We start from the raw sequence: 19,465 nt of genomic DNA on the forward strand, positions 1-19,465 counted from the left end.
CTACAGCATGGGACACACACGCGGTATTTGGAAGCTGTAGCATGGGACACACACGCTGTATTTGACCGCTGCCGCACCGGACACACACGCGGTATTTGGAAGCTGCAACATTGGACACATACACGGTATTTAGATGCTGCAGCATCGGACAAACACGCAGTATTTGGACGCTGCAGCATCGGACACACACACGGTATTTGGACGCTGTAGCATCGGACACTCACGCAGTATTTGGACGCTGCAGCATTGGACACACACACTGTATTTGGACGCTGCAGCATTGGACACACACACTGTATTTGGACGCTGCAGCATTGGACACACACAGTATTTGGACGCTGCAGCATCGGACACACACGCGGTATGTGGACACTGTAGCATCGTACACACACGCTATATTTGGACGCTGCAGCGTTGGACACACACACTGTATTTGGACGCTGCAGCATCGGACACACACGCGGTATTTGGATGCTGCAGCATCAGACACACACACTGTATTTGGACGCAGCAGCATCGGACACACACGCGGTATTTTGACGCTGCAGCATCAGACACACACACTGTATTTGGACGCTGCAGCATCAGACGCACACGCTGTATTTGGACGCTGCAGCATCGACTATCCTTTCACCGCACCACCTGCAAACCCTGCCGTATCACAGTAACTGTCTCGCGGAACTGTGGTTCTCTATCCCGCGAATAACACTATACACGCATGAGCTTCTCGGAGGATGCTGAGCCGCCGGAATAGGACTCCTCCACTTCACGCACCACTTCATGTAACAGTTATTAAGTCGACAGTGTCTACGTCGACCCCAAAAGGTCGACATGCACTAGGTTGACATTGACAAAAGATCAACACAGTAAAGGTTAACACGTGAAAAAGTCGACATGAGTTTTTTAGTTTATTTTAATATCATTTTCTCCGTATTAGCACGTGGAACCCCAATAAGTGTATCTCGCCAAGTTTCGGGCAAGGTGTCGACCTACTGACCGGCGCCCTAGTAACTGTCGACCTTTCATCTGGATTCTGTGACAGAATATATATAAGTCAATTCGTTATTATACAGTAATTTCTGTGATAATGAAGTCTGCATTACCAAAGTATATTTTCATATTGCTTGTAATAGAAAATGTTATATACAGGTTGAGTATCCCTTATCCAAAATGCTTGGGACCAGCGGTATTTTGGATATGGGATTTTTCCGTATTTTGGAATAATTGCATACCATAATGAGATATCATGGTGATGGGACCTAAATCTAAGCACAGAATGCATTTATGTTACATATACACCTTATACACACAGCCTGAAGGTCATTTAATACAATATTTTTTATAACTTTTTGTATTTAAACATAGTTTGTGTACATTGAGCCATCAAAAAACTAAGTTTTCACTATCTCACTCTCACTCAAAAAAGTCCGTATTTCGGAATATTTGGATATGGGATACTCAACCTGTAGTTGTTTTTGCTCTGTATGATACATATTATGGATAGACTGCTTACCCCGATCTTGTGTAAGGTTTTCATATCCATAACATCTTATTAACCACTTAAATGGCAATTTTGTTTTCTCCAAAAAACTCTCAGAAATTGTCTGGGGGTTTTTTATTATTGATTTAGGTCAAGAACACATATACAGTACATATAAAACTTATCCAAAACGATTTTATAATAAACAATTTTTAGCATTTGCTCATTTACATTTCCCGGGCGGCTGTTCCTCTCTACACCTGCTGTGCTGACTGATTGGCAGCACAGCAGACAATGGGGGAGGGTGCAGGGATGCAGAGGGTCCGGATGGTCCCTTTGTGTTTGGTGGCTGCTAGAAGAATATCTTCCGGCAGCCGGCCACTCTACGTTTCTGACTGGTCGCATTGTTGGTGACCCCCCCACCCCTACTAATGGAGGATGGATAGGGGCCCCAGTGCATTGCTATGCCCAGGGGCCTACACTGCTGTTAAGACGGCCCTGAGGGTGAGTGAGGGAAAACTAAGCAAATTAGTGAAATGTTATTCCTGAAGGTACACACTGAGAATCTCCAACATGACCCCTTCCACCAGGTACAAAACGCTCTACTCTTGGACTTCCCACTTGAATTATAATTGCAGTCATCTGTGTTAACTTAAAACACAATCAACACTGGAATTGTAACTAAACTAGGAATTCCAGGAGCAGAACATTTTGTATCTGGTGGAAGGGGTCGTGTTGGATGGTCTGCACACTTCATTCATGAATATAATTATTTTGTATTTCTCAACTTACTTTACCTTCAGCAGTGTGCTTCACCATAGGTAATATAATTCAACACTCAATAAATGATTCTAACTTGTAGTGTACATCGGCAAGTGGGAGAGATCTCATATAGAATAACAACTGTTTTGATCAACCAGTTGTTCTTTTTAAGAGATACATAAGATGATATAATTATTAATAGGAAAAGGAATGAGAGAGAATTGTAAAGGTTTATGTAACAAAAGAATATACACAACTAATCTGTTTTATTTTTTAAACAAACTTCCAAACAGTTAATTACATTCACCGTAGGAATGCTGTTAGTTCTAGCTATCTTGTTTAATAGAGTTGTCAGTTTTTTGTTTTGTTTTGTTTTGTGTTCAAACTGTTTTTATTAAGACAGTAGACAAGCAAATAAAACAACATAAATCCGACATCAGGAGACAGTGTCAGTGCAATCGTGTGAAAGCGCACAAAGATACATACATATCAATTGTCCATATGTTGGTCTCCAAATAATAATTTGTCTACATGTACAATTATAAAAGTATACATTAAAAAATAAAAATTTTAGTAAAACAGCTAAATAAGAAATGTATAGAGAGAGAAAGGAAGAAAGTGAAGAGAAGAAAGAAAAAAAAAATAGAAATAGAAAGAAGAGAAATCGAGCGAGGGTATTCCTAGTGTAGGAATGGGTCTAGTAGACATGGGGAGGGAGGCACTGCCGTTAGAGACTCTGAAATGTGTACGAGAGATGTATGGATCAGTAGTGGAGAGTAATCTATATACCTAAATAAGACTCATATAGAGGCGTCTCTTTGAACTCACACCAGGGGAACCAAATGGTCGTAAAATTAATGGTTTTTCCTACAGAAAAGGAGATGATATCTTCCATATCTAAAAAATAGTCAATCTTCTAAAACCATTGCTTGATCGATGGCGTTGAAGAAGATCTCCAAAGAGCCGGTATAATGGCCTTGGCTGCATTGTTAAGATGTCTGAGTAGTGAACATTTATAGGAATGCGTACTTGCCGGAGTCTGGTTGAGGAGCCAGAACCCCGGATCCTTAGATACTACATCCCCTAATATTAATTAGGAGCATTTAAAGACCTCTGTCCAAAAAGGGGATATGAGGGAGCAGTCCCACCAGATATGTAAAAAAAACCTCCCTGGAGCCGCTTTACCTCTCCAGCACAGGTTGGAGACTGAGGAAAACATCTTAATAAGGATAAGGGGGATTCTGTACCACCTGTATATAATTTTGTACAGCGTTTCCATCGTTGATAAACATAAAGAACTCGTCTGCATGTTACGGAATACGGAATCCCAAATAAATTGTGTGACTAATCCCTGCATCTCTTTCTCCCAGGAGATTGTAAAGGAAGGGGGTTGAGTAAAAAGATTTTTAATAATAAGTGTATAAATATGAGAAATAGTGTGTATAGGGGATTGGGGGGACAAGCACAGTTTTTCATAAGTGGTGAGATCTCTTGTTATATCAGAGAGATTCTTGGAAGATGTTAGGAAGTGGCGTACCTGAAGGTATTTCCAAAAATCAGAACTTGGTATATTCCAGAGAGATTGGATATCAGAAAATGACCGCACTCTGCCAGAACTCACCAGCTGACCAACCCTAAAAAACCCAGTCTCGGCCCACTGACTAAAAGCTGTTCCATGGAGACCTGGAATAAATTCAGGATTAAAAATAAAGGAAGTAAGAGGGGAAAATTTGGAAGATATGTGGCTTTGTAGCCGAAGCTTATTCCACAGTTTAAGTGTAGGAGAGACCGTGGGATGGGCAACCTTCGGAAGGGTGGACAGCCAAGGGGCAATTTCATTATAATGTGGTAGACAGCCTTCTTTCAGGAGTACCCATTGTTTGCAATCTTTAGCCCGCGTTCATTCTAAAATTCTATTTAATAGCACTGCATTATAATAGCTGGGAATGTGAGGGAGCTGTTGACCTCCATGGTGTTTTCTCCTAAATAAAATCTCATGTTTAAAGCGAGGTGTGTTGCGACCCCAAACAAACATCCGAATGAGATTCTGAATATCACGAAACCATAGGAGCGGGATATGTATGGGAAGAGTTTGTAGAAAAAATAATATCCGGGGAGGGAATTCATTTTGACCACATTTATTCTACCAAACCAAGATAGACGTAATCGCCTCCACCGCTGAAAATCTAGACGGAGTGTTTTTAATAAGGGGGTAACATTCAAGGAAAACAGTTTGGATAAGTCGTTAGAGAGCATAACCCCCAAATACTTCAGTTTATGATCATGCCATGTGAAAGGGAAGGAGCATTTCAAACCAGCAGTAACACTGGGAGGAGGAGTTAGATTCATAGCAATGGATTTGGAATAATTTATCTTTAAGTTGAAAAGAGCTCCAAATCTATCAAATTCCGACATCAGGTTCGGAAGTGAAGCCGTCGGATTCGAGATTAGGGCAAGCAAATTGTCAGCATAGAGAGCTAATTTATATTCCTCCCCTTTAACTAGCAGACCTGAAATATTTTCGTTGGCTCTAATGCTCCTAGCCAAAGCTTCCATAAATAGAACAAATAATAGCGGGGACAGGGGGCATCCCTGTCTTGTGCCATTAGAAATGGTAAAAGGATCAGACAGGGAGACATTGATTTTAATTCTGGCGAATGGAGTAGTGTAAAGAGATAAGATTCTATGGAGACAGGTGTTACCTAGCTCCAGATGTCGCAATATACCAGACAGAAAACCCCAGTCTACCCTATCAAATGCTTTTTCGGCATCTGTTGATAGCACAATAGAGGGAGATGAAGATTGGTTAGCATAGTGAATCATATTGAGTACTTTGGAGGTATTGTCCCTGGCTTCCCGACCCATAACGAAGCCCGCCTGATCTCCGTGAATCAAATCTGGCAATAATAATTTAAGGCGGTTTGCGATCAATTTGGCAAAAAGTTTTATGTCTATGTTCAACAATGAGATCGGCCGGTAACTTGAACAGAGACTGGGATCTTTACCCTCTTTGGGCAATACTGTAACATGAGCCTCCAGGGATTTTGTAGAGAAACTGGATTCTTCAGAAATAGCATTAAAGGCCCTCGTGAGAAGAGGGGCTAATTTCCCCATAAAAAGGCTTTATAATAAGCAATAGAAAACCCATCAGGGCCTGGACTTTTATCGTTGGAAGAGGAGTCAATAGCTTTCAGAACCTCCTCAGTAGAGAAGGGGGCATCCAAACAATTTGCTTCTTCCTTTGGCAGAGTGGGGATATCCAAGGATTTCAGATATTCAGAAACAGCGCCTTGGAGTGATATTGCATCTACCCATTATTCGGCCCTGAAAGGTTATATAAGGTGGAATAATAGGCCTGGAAGACCTTAGCAATGTGTAATATTTTGTGATGTGACCTACCCTAATCATCCTTTATTGCATGAATAAAGGTAAGTGCCCGTTGTTCTCAAAGAGCCTTGGCCAGCAACTTACCAGGCTTTTTGCCCCATTGATAGTATCTGCTACGACACTTTTGATATGACAGTTTAACATTATCAGAAAGAAGTTTATTCAGAGCGGCTCGGGTATTTTCGAGGTCAGAATAGTGTTGAGGGGATTGAAATTTCTAATGCATAGTTTCAAGAATTCGTATCTTAGTTAGTAGGTCATCTTTATGTTTCACCCTTTGTTTTTTCCGATGTGAGCCTATCTGGATGCAAACACCTTGTAAAACGCATTTATGTGCTTCCCAGACTGGAACTTTAGAGATATCAACGTGATCGTTAGTACTAATATAAGCTTCTATGGCAGAATCAATTTGGGTGCAGCAGGATGAATCTTGTAGGAGGGTATCATTAAAACGCCATGACCATGGCCCTCATGTTTGTGTCGGAAGACATAAGATTAACAGGGGCATGATCAGACCATGTATTTTGCCCTATCGAAGCGTCAGAAATTAAATGGAGGTGCCGGTGACTTAGAAACAAATAATCTATTCTGGAGTATGTCTGATGAGGATGTGAGAAATAGGAATAATCCACATCAGAGGGATGTGTCAATCTCCAGGTGTCAAACAGCTGGTGATCAAGCAGGCTACGTCTCACCCTCCTATACTCTTTTTCTGGTCTATGGGAAACTTTTTTTGAGATGTCATGGAGAGGATCGAGAGTCCAATTTAAATTGCCTTCCATCACCAGTACCCCTTCGAGGAGAGGTTCAACTTTTTATAAAACAGAAGATAGAAAGGAAGGCTGCTTTGTGTTGGGAGCATAGACCTTCAAAAAGATAAAATGTTGATTATTGATATCACATTTAACTAATAATCCCCTGCCCTCAATTAGTCTATGAGAAGTGACATTAAGGATAGGTAAGTGACGTGCCAATAAAATTGCCACTCCCAGTGTCTTGCCAGAAGGGTTGTTGGCTGTAAAAACATGGGGATAATAGTGACATTTAAGTGACGGCACACTGCCAATCCTAAAATGTGTTTCCTGAATGAGGGCAACATCAACCTTTTCATCCCTAAGCCATTTAAGAAGTTTAGATCTTTTCTCAGGAATATTTAGGCCTTTTACATTAAGGGTAGTTACATGTAAATCATCCGAACCCATTATAAATCAGACCAGAGAGGATCCTCATCCAGCAACAAATAAAGAACAGGGAGGGGGTGTGGGAAAAGCACTAGGGAATAGTGTTAATGTTGATTAACATACAGGACAGAAAAAGCAATACCTTTTACACTGAAATTCGAGCAGCTGTGGCTGCTGGATGTAATCTTTAACATACAGAGTTTTTACTAACTTAGCGTACACACACACCGACACGCTGAAAGCACAATGCAGCTACACGTGTGGCTGAAATACACTTTAAACCTTAGCAGGAAAGAGACACGACACCATATAATTGCAAAAAGGGGGTTACAATAACAATACAATCACAATAAGAGAAAAGAGGCTACAATCAATGGTACATACATTTGTTTCGCCAGCGCCACACGGTCCCGGTGCTCAGTCAATCAAGCAAGATGACCTTCAGAGAGAGAGAGAGAGACCGGTCAGGCAGCTTGGATTTTTATACATTTGGCTAAAACATAATACAATAGAAACTGTAATCTCTTCACCTATAGGTCAAAGGGCTGGTCATTTACAGTACAGGAGGGGTCATAGGTTGGTTTGTTAGAGATGTGCACCGGAAATTTTTCGGGTTTTGTGTTTTGGTTTTGCATTTGGTTCCGCTGCCGTGTTTTGGATTCGGACGTGTTTTGGCAAAACTTCCCTGAAAATTTTTTGTCGTATTCGGGTGTGTTTTGGATTTGGGTGTTTTTTTTTCAAAAACCCCTCAAAAACAGCTTAAATAATAGAATTTGGGGGTAATTTTGATCCTATAGTATTATTAACCTCAATAACCACAATTTCCACTCATTTCCAGTCTATTCTGAACACCTCACACCTCACAATACTATTTTTAGTCCTAAAATTTGCACCGAGGTCGCTGGATGACTAAGCAAAGCGACCCAAGAGGGCAGCACAAACACCTGGCCCATCTAGGAGTGGCACTGCAGTGTCAGACAGGATGGCACTTAAAAAAATTGGCCCCAAACAGCACATGATGCAAAGAAAAGAGAAAAAGAGGTGCACTATGATCGCTGGACGGCTAAGCTAAGCGACACAAACACCTCAATATCACAGGAATTATTTGTTCTAATCAATGGTATTATTGGTCCAAATCACTGGAAGAAAATGACAAAATCACTGGAATTATTCATTCTAATCAATGGTATTATTGGTCCAAATCACTGGAAGAAAATGAAAAAATCACTGGAATTATTCATTCTAATCAATGGTATTATTGTTCCAAATCACTGGAAGAAAATTACAAAACCACTAGAATTATTCGTAAACATTTGTAGAAAGTCGCTGCTTTCTGATTACAGAAATGCTCAGATATTCCTGCGAATCCACAATCCCTTCCCAGAGGAAAATTAAATTGAGAAACCGTTGTTTGAGAACGTTTGTTCTCTTTCCCTTACAAAGAAACAAACCACTTTCCAAGAAGACTGACGTTTTTGGGATTATGGAGACATAATGTTTTTGAATATAAATCCTAAAGCAGGTGGTGTATTAGAGCAAAAGAGTGCAAGAGACCAGCCATGCAGTTTCTGAAATATTGTGAAAAAATGTTACTGTATTTCATAAGCACTCATTCCTAACTCTGCTAAGTACTGTTTGGTATACTGTATCTGGCTTCCATGAGGTAGTTGTCCATTATTTCAGCTTCCATTGACCTTTTTGAAAGCGGTAGAAGTTATCGATTCTTTCCCCCCCCCCCTTCCCTATTTTTAATTTTCTCCTGCATAGCCCAGTAAGATGTTGCAATGTTAAGTATTGACTTGTGCCTTCTGGGGGTCCACTTCTTCACCAAACCCAGCCAAATCTCATCCTAACCCTCTGTTCCATGTTCTCTATGTACCCCATCTGTGTCACCCATGTATGTCTACCCCTCCTCTTTAGATAGTAAGCTCTCACGAGCAGGGCCCTCTTCCCTCATGTGCTTATCCTTTGTCTTACTTTAATAATCTTCAACTGTACCACATCCAGCAGTCTTCTGCCACCTGATACTCATTCCAGTGTCATCTGCTGATGTAACTATGTTTATTTACCCTGTACTTGTCCTATGCTGTCATCAACTGTAAATTGCTGTTTTCCTGTTTGACTATTTATGTACTCTGAAATTGGGCGCTGCGGAACCCTTGTGGCGCCATATAAATAAAGGATAATAATAATAATAATAATAATATAGGGTGTATAATCCCCAGGTGTATCTCACACATCACACAGTACAGTATATAGGGTGTATAATCCCCAGGTTTATCTCACACATCGCTCAGTACAGATTACAGGATGTATAATCACCAGGTGTATAACACACATCGCACAGTACAGTATATAGGGTGTATAATCCCCAGGTGTATCTCACACATCACACAGTACAGTATATAGGGTGTATAATCCCCAGGTGTATCTCACACATCGCTCAGTACAGATTACAGGATGTATAATCACCAGGTGTATAACACACATCGCACAGTACAGTATATAGGGTGTATAATCCCCAGGTGTATCTCACATATCGCTCAGTACAGTATATAGGGTGTACAATCCCCAGGTGTATCTCACACATCACACAGTACAGTATATAGGGTGTACAATCCCAAGGTGTATCTCACACATCACACAGTACAGTATATAGGGTGTATAATCCCCAGGTGTATCTCACACATCGCTCAGTACAGATTACAGGATGTATAATCACCAGGTGTATAACACACATTGCACAGTACAGTATATAGGGTGTATAATCCCCAGGTGTATCTCACACATCGCTCAGTACAGATTACAGGATGTATAAAATCACCAGGTGTATAACACACGTCGCACAGTACAGTATACATACTGGTCACAACAATGCAGCAGATATTGAGCACTGATCAGGATACTAGAAGTGACACAGAGCTGCAAGATACAGCAATGGCCTACTGTACTGTACTATATATATGCTGCTGGTCACCAAAATGCTGCACTGTCCTACTATATACTGCTCACAATAATGCAGCACAGAGATAGTATACTTGACACAGAGCTGCAAGATACAGCAATGGCCTACTGTACTGTACTATATGTATACTGCTGGTCACCAAAATGCTGCACTGTCCTACTATATACTGCTCACAATAATGCAGCACAGAGATCGTATACTTGACACAGAGCTGCAAGATACAGCAATGGCCTACTGTACTATCTCCTATATAATAGCCCTATTCTGTGATCTTGTGATTCATTTGCTAACGCTGGGCGGAGTCACAACAGTGGGCGGAGTTAGTCAAATGAGTCACAGATCTGGCCAAATCTATAGGACACTAGGAGCAGCTGCAGAAGCAGATAGTATGGACATGGCACAGGCAGGGTGCATACCTCCCAGCTTTCACACACACACTCACACACACACACACACACGGCGAAAAGGGGGCGTGGCTTTGCGGGAGGGCCCCCGTTTTCGTCAGTGAGGGGGCATGCCCAGCGCTCTGTGAGCTGCTGGCATGGCCCCAGGGGCTGATTATGAGTCCGGGGGGCACAGGGTACTTGAGACAGGGGAGCCCTATCTCATTGCTGTGCCTGCTGTGGGTTGGGGGCGTGGCCTAATCGCGGGACGCGAGGCCACGCCCCATTATGCAAATTCCGGGATTTTTTTTTTTTTTTATGGTATTTTGGCCCCTCAGCTAGAGGTAAATCCAGAGGAGGTGGTCGCTCCCCCCTACACACCCGCACAGGCAGAAGAAAGCAGGGAGACTGCTGCCTCCCTGCAACACCACAGACCTGCCAATACGCAGCAGCGTGTGCTGACTGTAGCACAATGCTGCCGCTGTTGCTGGCAGGACGGGGGAGCTTCTGAGCTGGGACAGAGCTACTCCAGCCAGGGGGCCCCCTAAAACTGTGGGGCCAACGGTACGTACCGCCTGCCCCCCCCCTTAATCCGGCCCTGCTGCTGGAACCCCCCCTTAATCCGTACCCCCTGATGCCCCCTCTCCCTGTCTCCACTATTCACCGCTGCTCTGCTAAGCAGAACAGCGAGTACAGGAGCTTTCCAACTGCTCCCCCCCCCCACCGCAGGACACTGCGACCCGCAGGTGGGACAGCGGGACAGACCCCAAAAAATGGGACTGTCCCGCGAAAATTGGGACATTTGGGAGGTATGGGGGTGTGTGAGGGGGGATGCCATACTTGACCCCCACATCAGCATACTCAGCAGGGTCTCTCTGGCAGGGAGGAGCGTCACATTCTGGCACACTCCACGCTTCTTAGCTGTAGTTTTGTGGGTCACCAGCCGCTGTGCACTTTCCGTACTGCCTCTGTTATCTCCAGCCCCTGCGACCCCACCGCTAGCTGCAGCGCTGCCACCCGCAGTGAGTTGCGCCCAGCTCCTTCACACACTTTAGCCGGCGGGTAGCGCTGCAGAAGTCCGTGCTGCTTGCAGGCTCTGACCCCCTCCTCCCTCCAGCATCAGCGTCTCCTGGGAGCTAACCAGTCACTCCCAGTCTCCCCTTACCATAGTGCCCAGCAGCCGTGCGAGGTCCGCGGTGTGTGACTGAGGAGTGGGGGGGAGGGATGCGGACGGGCAGAGGAAGCAGGACTCCAGCCTGATAGAGTCAACCATGCCAAGTCTCCACCAGCAGCAGATCCAAACAGGTTGGAGTGGAACAGCAGCAGCCAGCAGCAGTGACTCCGGTAAGACACATCTGTCTGTCACCACTGTTCTGTCCCTAATACCAATCTCTCCCGTGCCCTGTGTTCTGTCATGTCCCTGTAACCCCTGGCCTTGACCTGCCACCCTTATCCTGGCCCTTTCACCCTTATCCTGGCCCTTTCACCCTTATCCTGGCCCTGTCACCCTTATGCTGGCCCTGCTACCCCTATCCTGGCCCTGTCACCCCTGTGCTTGCCCTGTCAACCCTATACTGGCCCTGACACCCCTGTCCTGGTCCTGCCGCCCCTACACTGACCCTGTCACCCCTATCCTGTCCCTGTCATTTCTGTCCTGGCCCCGTCGCCCATGTCCTGGCCCCGTCACCCCTGTCCTGGCCCCGTCACCCCTGTTCTGACCCTGTCACCCCTGTTCTGACCCTGTCACCCCTGTCCTGGCCCAGTCAACCCTGTTCTGACTCTGTCACCCCTGTCCTGGCCCTGTTACTGCATACCCTCCAACTATCTTTTTGGCAGGTACAGTACCCGCAGCACCTCCAGACCTCTCCCCAATGCACCACACCTCCGCACCTTCCCCACCACATGCGGCACTCCACCCCTCCCCCACATGCTGTGCCTCCAGACCCCCTACACCACCCGCGGCTCCCACTCCTCCGCCCCTTCACCACCCCCAGCAATCTCCAGGCCCCCTCCACCATTCACCCCCCTTATATGTCTCCCCCACACCTGCCCCCCTCCACCCGCAGCATCTGCAGACACCCTCCTCCATCCGCGGTCCCCCCCTCACCCACCCCTCCCCCACCAATGGCACCCCCGCACCTGCCCCACCACCACCTGCAGCACCTCCGGACCTCCTTCCCCATCTGCCGCAACACCCGTACCTGCCCCTCCCCTACCCATGGCGCCTACGGACCCCTACCCCACCAGTGGCACTCCCGCCCCTTCCCATCCCACAGCACCTCCGGAACCCTTCACCCATCTGCAACATCCCCACACCTGCCCCTCCCCCACCCATGGCACCCCTGCCCCTCCCCCACCTGCAGTGCCTCCGGACCCCTCCCCCATCTGCATCCCCCACTCCTCTGCCCCTCCCCCACCCGCAGCACCTCCCAACACTTCCCCATCCGGGCCCCACCCCCACTTCCGCCCCCCCTCCATCCGCAGCATCTACAGACACCATCCGCAGTACCCCCCGCACCCGCTACATTCTGTACATTGTGGTCTGCAGGTGCTGTTCACGCCGTTGCAAGGGGCTGCGCCTTCTTCACCATCGCACACCCTTTCATTGTGCAATATTTAACCACTAACAAAGGAATGCAGGTGATACTCCATATAACACAAATATTGAACCCCAGAAAGGCATGCAAGGGTTAAGGGGGCCATTGCACGAGTAAAAATGGCGGCAACGCGTGGCTCTTTATATAGAATACGAATCTCGCGTGAATCCGACAGCGGGATGATGACGTTCGGGTGCGTTCGGGTTAACCGAGCAAGGCGGGAAGATCCGAGGCTGCCTCGAAAACCGTGTAAAATAGGTGAAGTTCGGGGGGGTTCGGATCTTGGAGAACTGAACCCGCTCATTTCTAGTTTGAATAGGTGGGCGATGCCTGGTCCAGGTGCACTTGCAGTTGGTCTCCACTGGGTTCCCTCCGAATATCAGAGTACAGTAAATACAGTATAATAGTAATATTGTGTTCCTGCGCATATCTATGCGCAGGAGCGTGCTATCTTCTGCAATCTGCTACCGGAATGTTGCCCTTAAAATACCCCACAGTTAGATACCAAACACCACCTCCTAACCTAATGCTGTCCCCTCATATCCTGTAAAGGTCAATCCCTTTGTTATTGTACCTTTTAAACAAGTATAACTTGCTGGTGTGGTGCATGTGGGCTATGTGTACATTTTTCATTATGTGGATTAAATATGAGATATGTCTTTGTGGCTTTTCCGTGCGAATACAAATGCTACTGTAATTACTCATACCACACGCTAATACGCACTACCGCGTGAGCGGTCATATGCAACTTGCGAATATGTGCACGCAGGGCAGAACAAGTACGCACACGGAGGCCATCTGTGTGGTGTTTGTACGTAATGTGTGTACCATAATATTTTCCAACTTCGACAGTCAACCCTTTGGCAGTCATCAATAACTGCCACTCTTAACTAATAAACGGAAAATATTATTTATACAATATATGCAAAGTTTGGATGATCGGGGGAGAGTTGTAGGTGGGAAATGTATAGCCTAGTGGGATAGTAAAAAGCATGTATGTATGAATCAATGAGAGGCATGTATCATCGTGCCGTATATGTTCTAAGTAAGCTTCGAGGTATTGCGAAGTATACGTTAAATCCTTCTCATCCCGTATTAAGGGCCTGTAAATGGGCAAACAAACACTACTGAGCTCCTTTCGGGTAAGGGCTTTTGACCCTCACCTTTTTGGCTTCTAGTACCAACAAATGGGGAGCACAGTTAGTTGATGATACAAGGAGGGGGAATATATGTGAGTGCTACTATATGTGGATAACACCTGTCGACTATGTGTGCCATTAACTGGAGGTTGTAGAGATGAAGATAAGACACATATATAAAAATATATTCACATAAACATTTGGGTAGGGTTGACGTCTTTTCCGGTTGGATGTTTCTGGGTAAAGGGGGAAACAGAGAAAAATGGTGAAAGAAAACAGGCCATGAAATTAATTTGCAATCCTTATCATAACACTGTTTCTACAAATGGGTCATAAATCAAATCTGCTGCTGTAACAATGCCCCCCGCTCCTTAGACTCATCAAATTTGTGCTATGCTTGCACCGCGTTAAAATTCGAACACACCTGAATATCAGACCAATAATTATGATGACTCCCAGGATACAAAGGAGAAACTTTCCCACACTCATAATAACATTCTGTGCCCACTCTCCTAACCCTGAGAACCATTTGCGTGGGTTCAACCATGAGACCCAGCCGGTCAGTTCATTACCCACAGCCATCAAGGTAAGGTTGTGCTTCCGCCTGAACTCCCACTTCAACTGTAAGATCTCATCCATCTTTTGATCAATTATCTCCATAGGGTCGTCAGTGCTATTCGTAATATACGTACAGCACTTCACGCCATATTGAGTTGCCAGGGTAACACAGTACCCACCTGTCACAGCTGTAACATAATTAAGGACCATCCTGTGCTAAATCAGTTCCTTCTTGTAGGCTTGTAACTCCCTTCCCGTATACCTGAAGGTGTCATCATACATCTCTGTGATATTATCTATCAAGTTCGCTAGCGCATGGATGTACCTATAATTTATAGTTCCTCTGGCAGTACGGGTGATATCTAATGAGAAAAGGAACTGAATCCCGGTGGATTCATGGATCAAATCAGAGGCTGCGTGCTCTGCCCTATCTATGAGGTGTCTCTTGATGATGTGTTCATAATGGGTATAAGTATAAGGAGTCTGAGCGTTGCGGTGGACGTCTTTCATTTTGTCGTGGGTTATGGTCATGACCTCTGGTAGTACTCTCCCAATATAACACAATCCCTCAGAGCTCAGAGTAAGCCACTTGTACGCTTTCCTCCCACATATAAAATAGGCATCGTCTGGGAGAACATAGGGGACAAAATGTAACAACACCATATTGCAAATCTTCCATGTAAAGAAACCAATCCCTAGTTCTCTCATTTGTTAAGTACAAGTATCGGGCTGGATGACATGGGCACAATACCCCTGCGATACCATTCCAACCCACATGGTTTTGCTTCCACGTGTATACCGGTACTGAAAATACTTCCCACTGTTGGCTATCTTGCGTACAAGTTCAGAGTCGATAGGTATCCTATCAGCTCTGTGCGAAAAGGTCATTGTCTGGTTATTCCACGTCACTTCCCAATTTCCTGGTTTTCGGAAATTGGAAATATTAAAACACACTAGTGATCTATCTACATGATACTGGTGGAGCTTCAAGCTAGGGGGCCTAGATATATTGAATTTCTTGTCCACCGGTCTCCCACCCCGTAATTCGAGTACCTCATCTATCGTTAAAAGGTACGGCACTAATCCTGACTTACTCTGTTCTTAAGGTACCTGTGAGCACACCCAGCATTCTGTCTTCGTTAAGACCTTACCCACTAGTGAGTGGTAATCACTCAACGGATATTGGTCCATGTCGATATTAATGTTGGACTGACATCTCTGGATGCACCCATCTTTGACTATGTTCTCGCAATACCTACAATTACAATATTCATCAGACAATAACCCCTCACATTGCCTCCGAGCTCAGTGACTACCAGAGCGCTTACTAGTACCAGCATTTACTAGAGTGAAGTGCTGCTCCTGAGATCCTACAAATCCGTACTCGCCATCAGAACCCATTCCAGATCCTTACTCGACGTCTCTGGGACCCTCACCAAAACAGATTGTCAAAAACAGAATTACCAGAAAAACCCAAAACGCAGTCTCTTTAGGTAGATCCATTTCGTTAAGGGAAAAAGAGGGAAAATAAGAAGGGGGAAAGAGAGAAAAATGCAGTGGGAGGTGAAAAATAAGAAAAATGGTACAACAACCGTCTTTGATCTTGTTGTTCTCCGCGCTCAGGTGCCGTTTCAACAGTCCTGCCTCTCAGCTTTCCAGGAATAAACACTCTAGTGATTCGAGGTTCTCTTCACCTTGCTCTTTGTCACGAGTTTTCTCTGGGTCAGCGACCTTCTTGCAGTGGGACGAGTGGACCCAAGTCTCTCTTTCGGCGACCTTTAGTGCTGTCGTGCTGGTTAACAAAACTTGATACGGTCCTTCCCACCTGTTTATGAGGCAACCTGAGCGTAAAATATTTTGAATCATTACATAATCCCCAAGCTCAATGTCATGACAATTACTGTTCGGTAGGTCAGGAATCACCAGCTTTAGATTTCTTTGTTGATTTCTCAGCTGCTGGCTCATCCTAACCAAGTATGGCACAGTTATTTCGTTATTGCATTTCAAATCATCCTGGGGGTCTATCATTACATGGGGTTGTCGACCAAAAAGAATTTCAAAGGGTGATAAGTTAAGCATTGACCTAGGAGTGGTTCTGATGCTGTACAACACTAGTGGCAATGCTTCTTGCCACAACAATCCAGTTTCAGCCATTACTTTGTTCAGCTTATTCTTAATAGTTTGCAAATGACCTGAAAGACTTCACCTGTAAAATGGGTACCCCTAACACTTTTAATCATTCTAGGGATACCATATCTGCACACAAATTCCTGCACGATTTTCTTTGCAGTGAACACAGCAGTATTTGTGGCAGCGGAGAATGCTTCTACCCAGTTGGAAAACACATCAGTACATACTAATACATATTTTAAATTCCTACAGGGTGGTAACTGTATGAAGTCGATTTGTATTACCTGAAATGGTCCGTCTGTAGGAGGGATATGGGATGGCTCCGTTGGTATTGCCTTGCCAATATTCTTCCTCAAGCAAGTAAGACATGTCATTGCTTTCTTACCTGCATGAGAAGAGAATCCTGGTGCACTCCAGTAGGCTCTTACCAGCTTGCACATACACTCCTTGCCCAGATGAGTCAGACCATGTGCCGCCTCAGCTAGACTTGGAAGATATGTTCTGGGGGCCACTGGCTTACCGTGTCCATCTGTCCAAAGTCCTGAGGACTCTTGGCCATATCCCTTCGCCTTCCAGACTACATTTTCCTGTAGGGAACACAAATTTTGCATTTCATTTAACTGTTTCAAATGTCATCAGTGATGTGATGTTCGTTTGTATGGTTGTGCTTGCTGCTTATTTAGCAGCTTCGTCTGCCCAAGTGAGATTGGGTCTTGGTTGTAAGTGTGTGCTTTACACTTGATAACAGCCACTCTGTCTGGTTCCTGCATTGCTGTCAGAAGCCTTTTGATGTGGGATGCATGCGCTACAGGTGTGCCAGCTGCCGTCATGAAATTTCTGAGGCGTCACAGGGCCCCAAAATCATGCACCACTCCAAAGGCGTACCTAGAGTCCGTGCATATATTAGCTGACTTACCTTTGGCCAACTCACATGCCCTGGTCAGGGCGACCAGCTCAGCGACTTGTGCTGAGTGTGGTGGGCCAAGGGGTTCAGCTTCTATGATACCTTCATCATCTACAACTGCATATTTGGTGCATAGGTCTCCCGAATCCGTCTGTCTGTGGCAACTACCATCAGAGCAGAAGGTAAAGTCTACTCCTTCCAGTGGGTTGTCACTAATGTCAGGTCTCGCAGTGAAAGTTTGGTTCAGGTATTCCATACAATCATGCGTATCAGTATCTGCACTAAATCCTCCTTCGCCATCGTTCTCATCCTCCACCCTTTGTGCATGACCAGGCACACTTGGCAAGTATGTTGCAGGATTTAGTGAGCTGCATCTCTTAATGGTGATGTTTACCGGGGCCATCAGTGATAATTCCCACTTTGTAAACCGAGCAGATGAGAAATGTCTGGTTTGGGTGGAGTTTAGCAAGGCTGATACATAAGGTGTATGGATGGTCAAGTCGTGTCCTAACACTATGTCCTCGCTTTTACTTACCAGCAAAGCTATTGCTGCAACACTTCGCAAGCGGGGAGAGACCATGATACAGTGTCAAACTGTGCACTGTAGTAGGCTACCGGTCTGCTGGCATCACCATGTCTCTGTGTTAAAACTCCTGCCGCGCACCCAGCACTTTCAGTACCGTATAATTAAAGGGCTTCTCATAATCTGGCATTCCCAACGCAGGTGCCTGTGATAAACACTGTTTTAGTCTCTCAAACGCCAGTTCGGACTCATCTGTGTGAGACCCATTCTGGTTTGTTCAAAAAGACCATCTCCTGCAAAGGTAGTGCCAGTATGGAGAACCCTGGAATCCAGTTCAGACAGTACCCACACATTCCGAGGAACATGCAGATCTGTTGCTGAGTTTGTGGCAGGGTCATGTCGCGAATCGCCTGTATCCTATCAGCGGTCAGGTACCTAAGTCCTTGTGTCAAGCAGTGTCCCAAGTATTTAACCCTGCAGCTTATCCCTTGAAACCTTGTGTCCTGTCTGGGAAAGATGAAACAGAAGCTGTTTGGTATTTGCCAAGGATGACTCGAGTGAGTCAGAACACAACAACAAGTCATCAACATATTGTATTAGCACTGATCCACTCTCAGGTTGAAAGGATTGCAAACAGTCATGCAAGGCCTGGGAGAAAATACTCGGGCTGTCAATGAATCCTTGGGGTAGGCGAGTCCAGGTGTACTGTACTCCCCTGTAAGTAAAGGCAAAGAGGCATTGGCTGTCAGGGTGAAGAAGGACAGAAAAGAAAGCAGAACAGAGGTCAATGACAGTGAAGAATTTTGCGGTAGAGGGAATCTGCATGAGGATGACAGCTGGATTAGGCACTACGGGGAATTGGCTCTCAACTATTTTGTTTATCGTCCTTAGATCCTACACAAGCCTGTAACCCCTCCCCCCACTCTTTTTCACAGGGAAGATGGGACTATTGGCAGTGCTGGATGTCCTGACTGGTATGCCCTGCTGTAGCAGCCGCTCTATGACTGGGTACACTCCTAATTCTACCTATGGCTTCAGAGGATACTGAGGGATTTTTGGAGCTATCCTACCATCTTTTACTTGTACTGCTACTGGAGCTACATTTGCCATCAATCCAGTGTCCTGTCCATCTTTGGTCCATAGGGAACCCGGTATTTGTGAGATAATTTCCTCTACCTGCGATGGACACGTGTCTATAACAGTAGAGTGCAACATTAGCCTTTGAGGGGTGTCTAATATATCTTGCACTTCTTGAGCATGGCTCTCAGGTATAGCTAAGAACACACCCTCAGGAGTACAGTATATGACACACCGCATTTTACACTACAAATCTCTGCCGGGTAGATTAGTCAGAGCCGATGCAGCCAGCAGAAATGAATGTTTTGTCTGCAAGGGACCTATCGTAATCTCTGCAGGTCTACTCAAAGGGTATTGTTGCACTGTTCCTGTTACTCCC

General features: G+C 45.2%; 1 long non-coding RNA gene across 1 annotated transcript in view; it reads right to left on the reverse strand.

Annotated features, from left to right (window-relative positions):
- LOC134911841 (uncharacterized) overlaps window positions 1-19,465 on the reverse strand; it is a 173,922-nt gene that overhangs the window by 33,582 nt on the left and 120,875 nt on the right. The window contains exon 2 of the long non-coding RNA XR_010176888.1: window positions 7,195-7,249. This is a non-coding gene — a long non-coding RNA (uncharacterized LOC134911841). The remainder of the gene's footprint in view (window positions 1-7,194; window positions 7,250-19,465) is intronic.

The sequence above is a fragment of the Pseudophryne corroboree genome, chromosome 4 (genome assembly GCF_028390025.1).
Source record: "Pseudophryne corroboree isolate aPseCor3 chromosome 4, aPseCor3.hap2, whole genome shotgun sequence".
In the NCBI taxonomy this organism is placed as follows: domain Eukaryota; kingdom Metazoa; phylum Chordata; class Amphibia; order Anura; family Myobatrachidae; genus Pseudophryne; species Pseudophryne corroboree.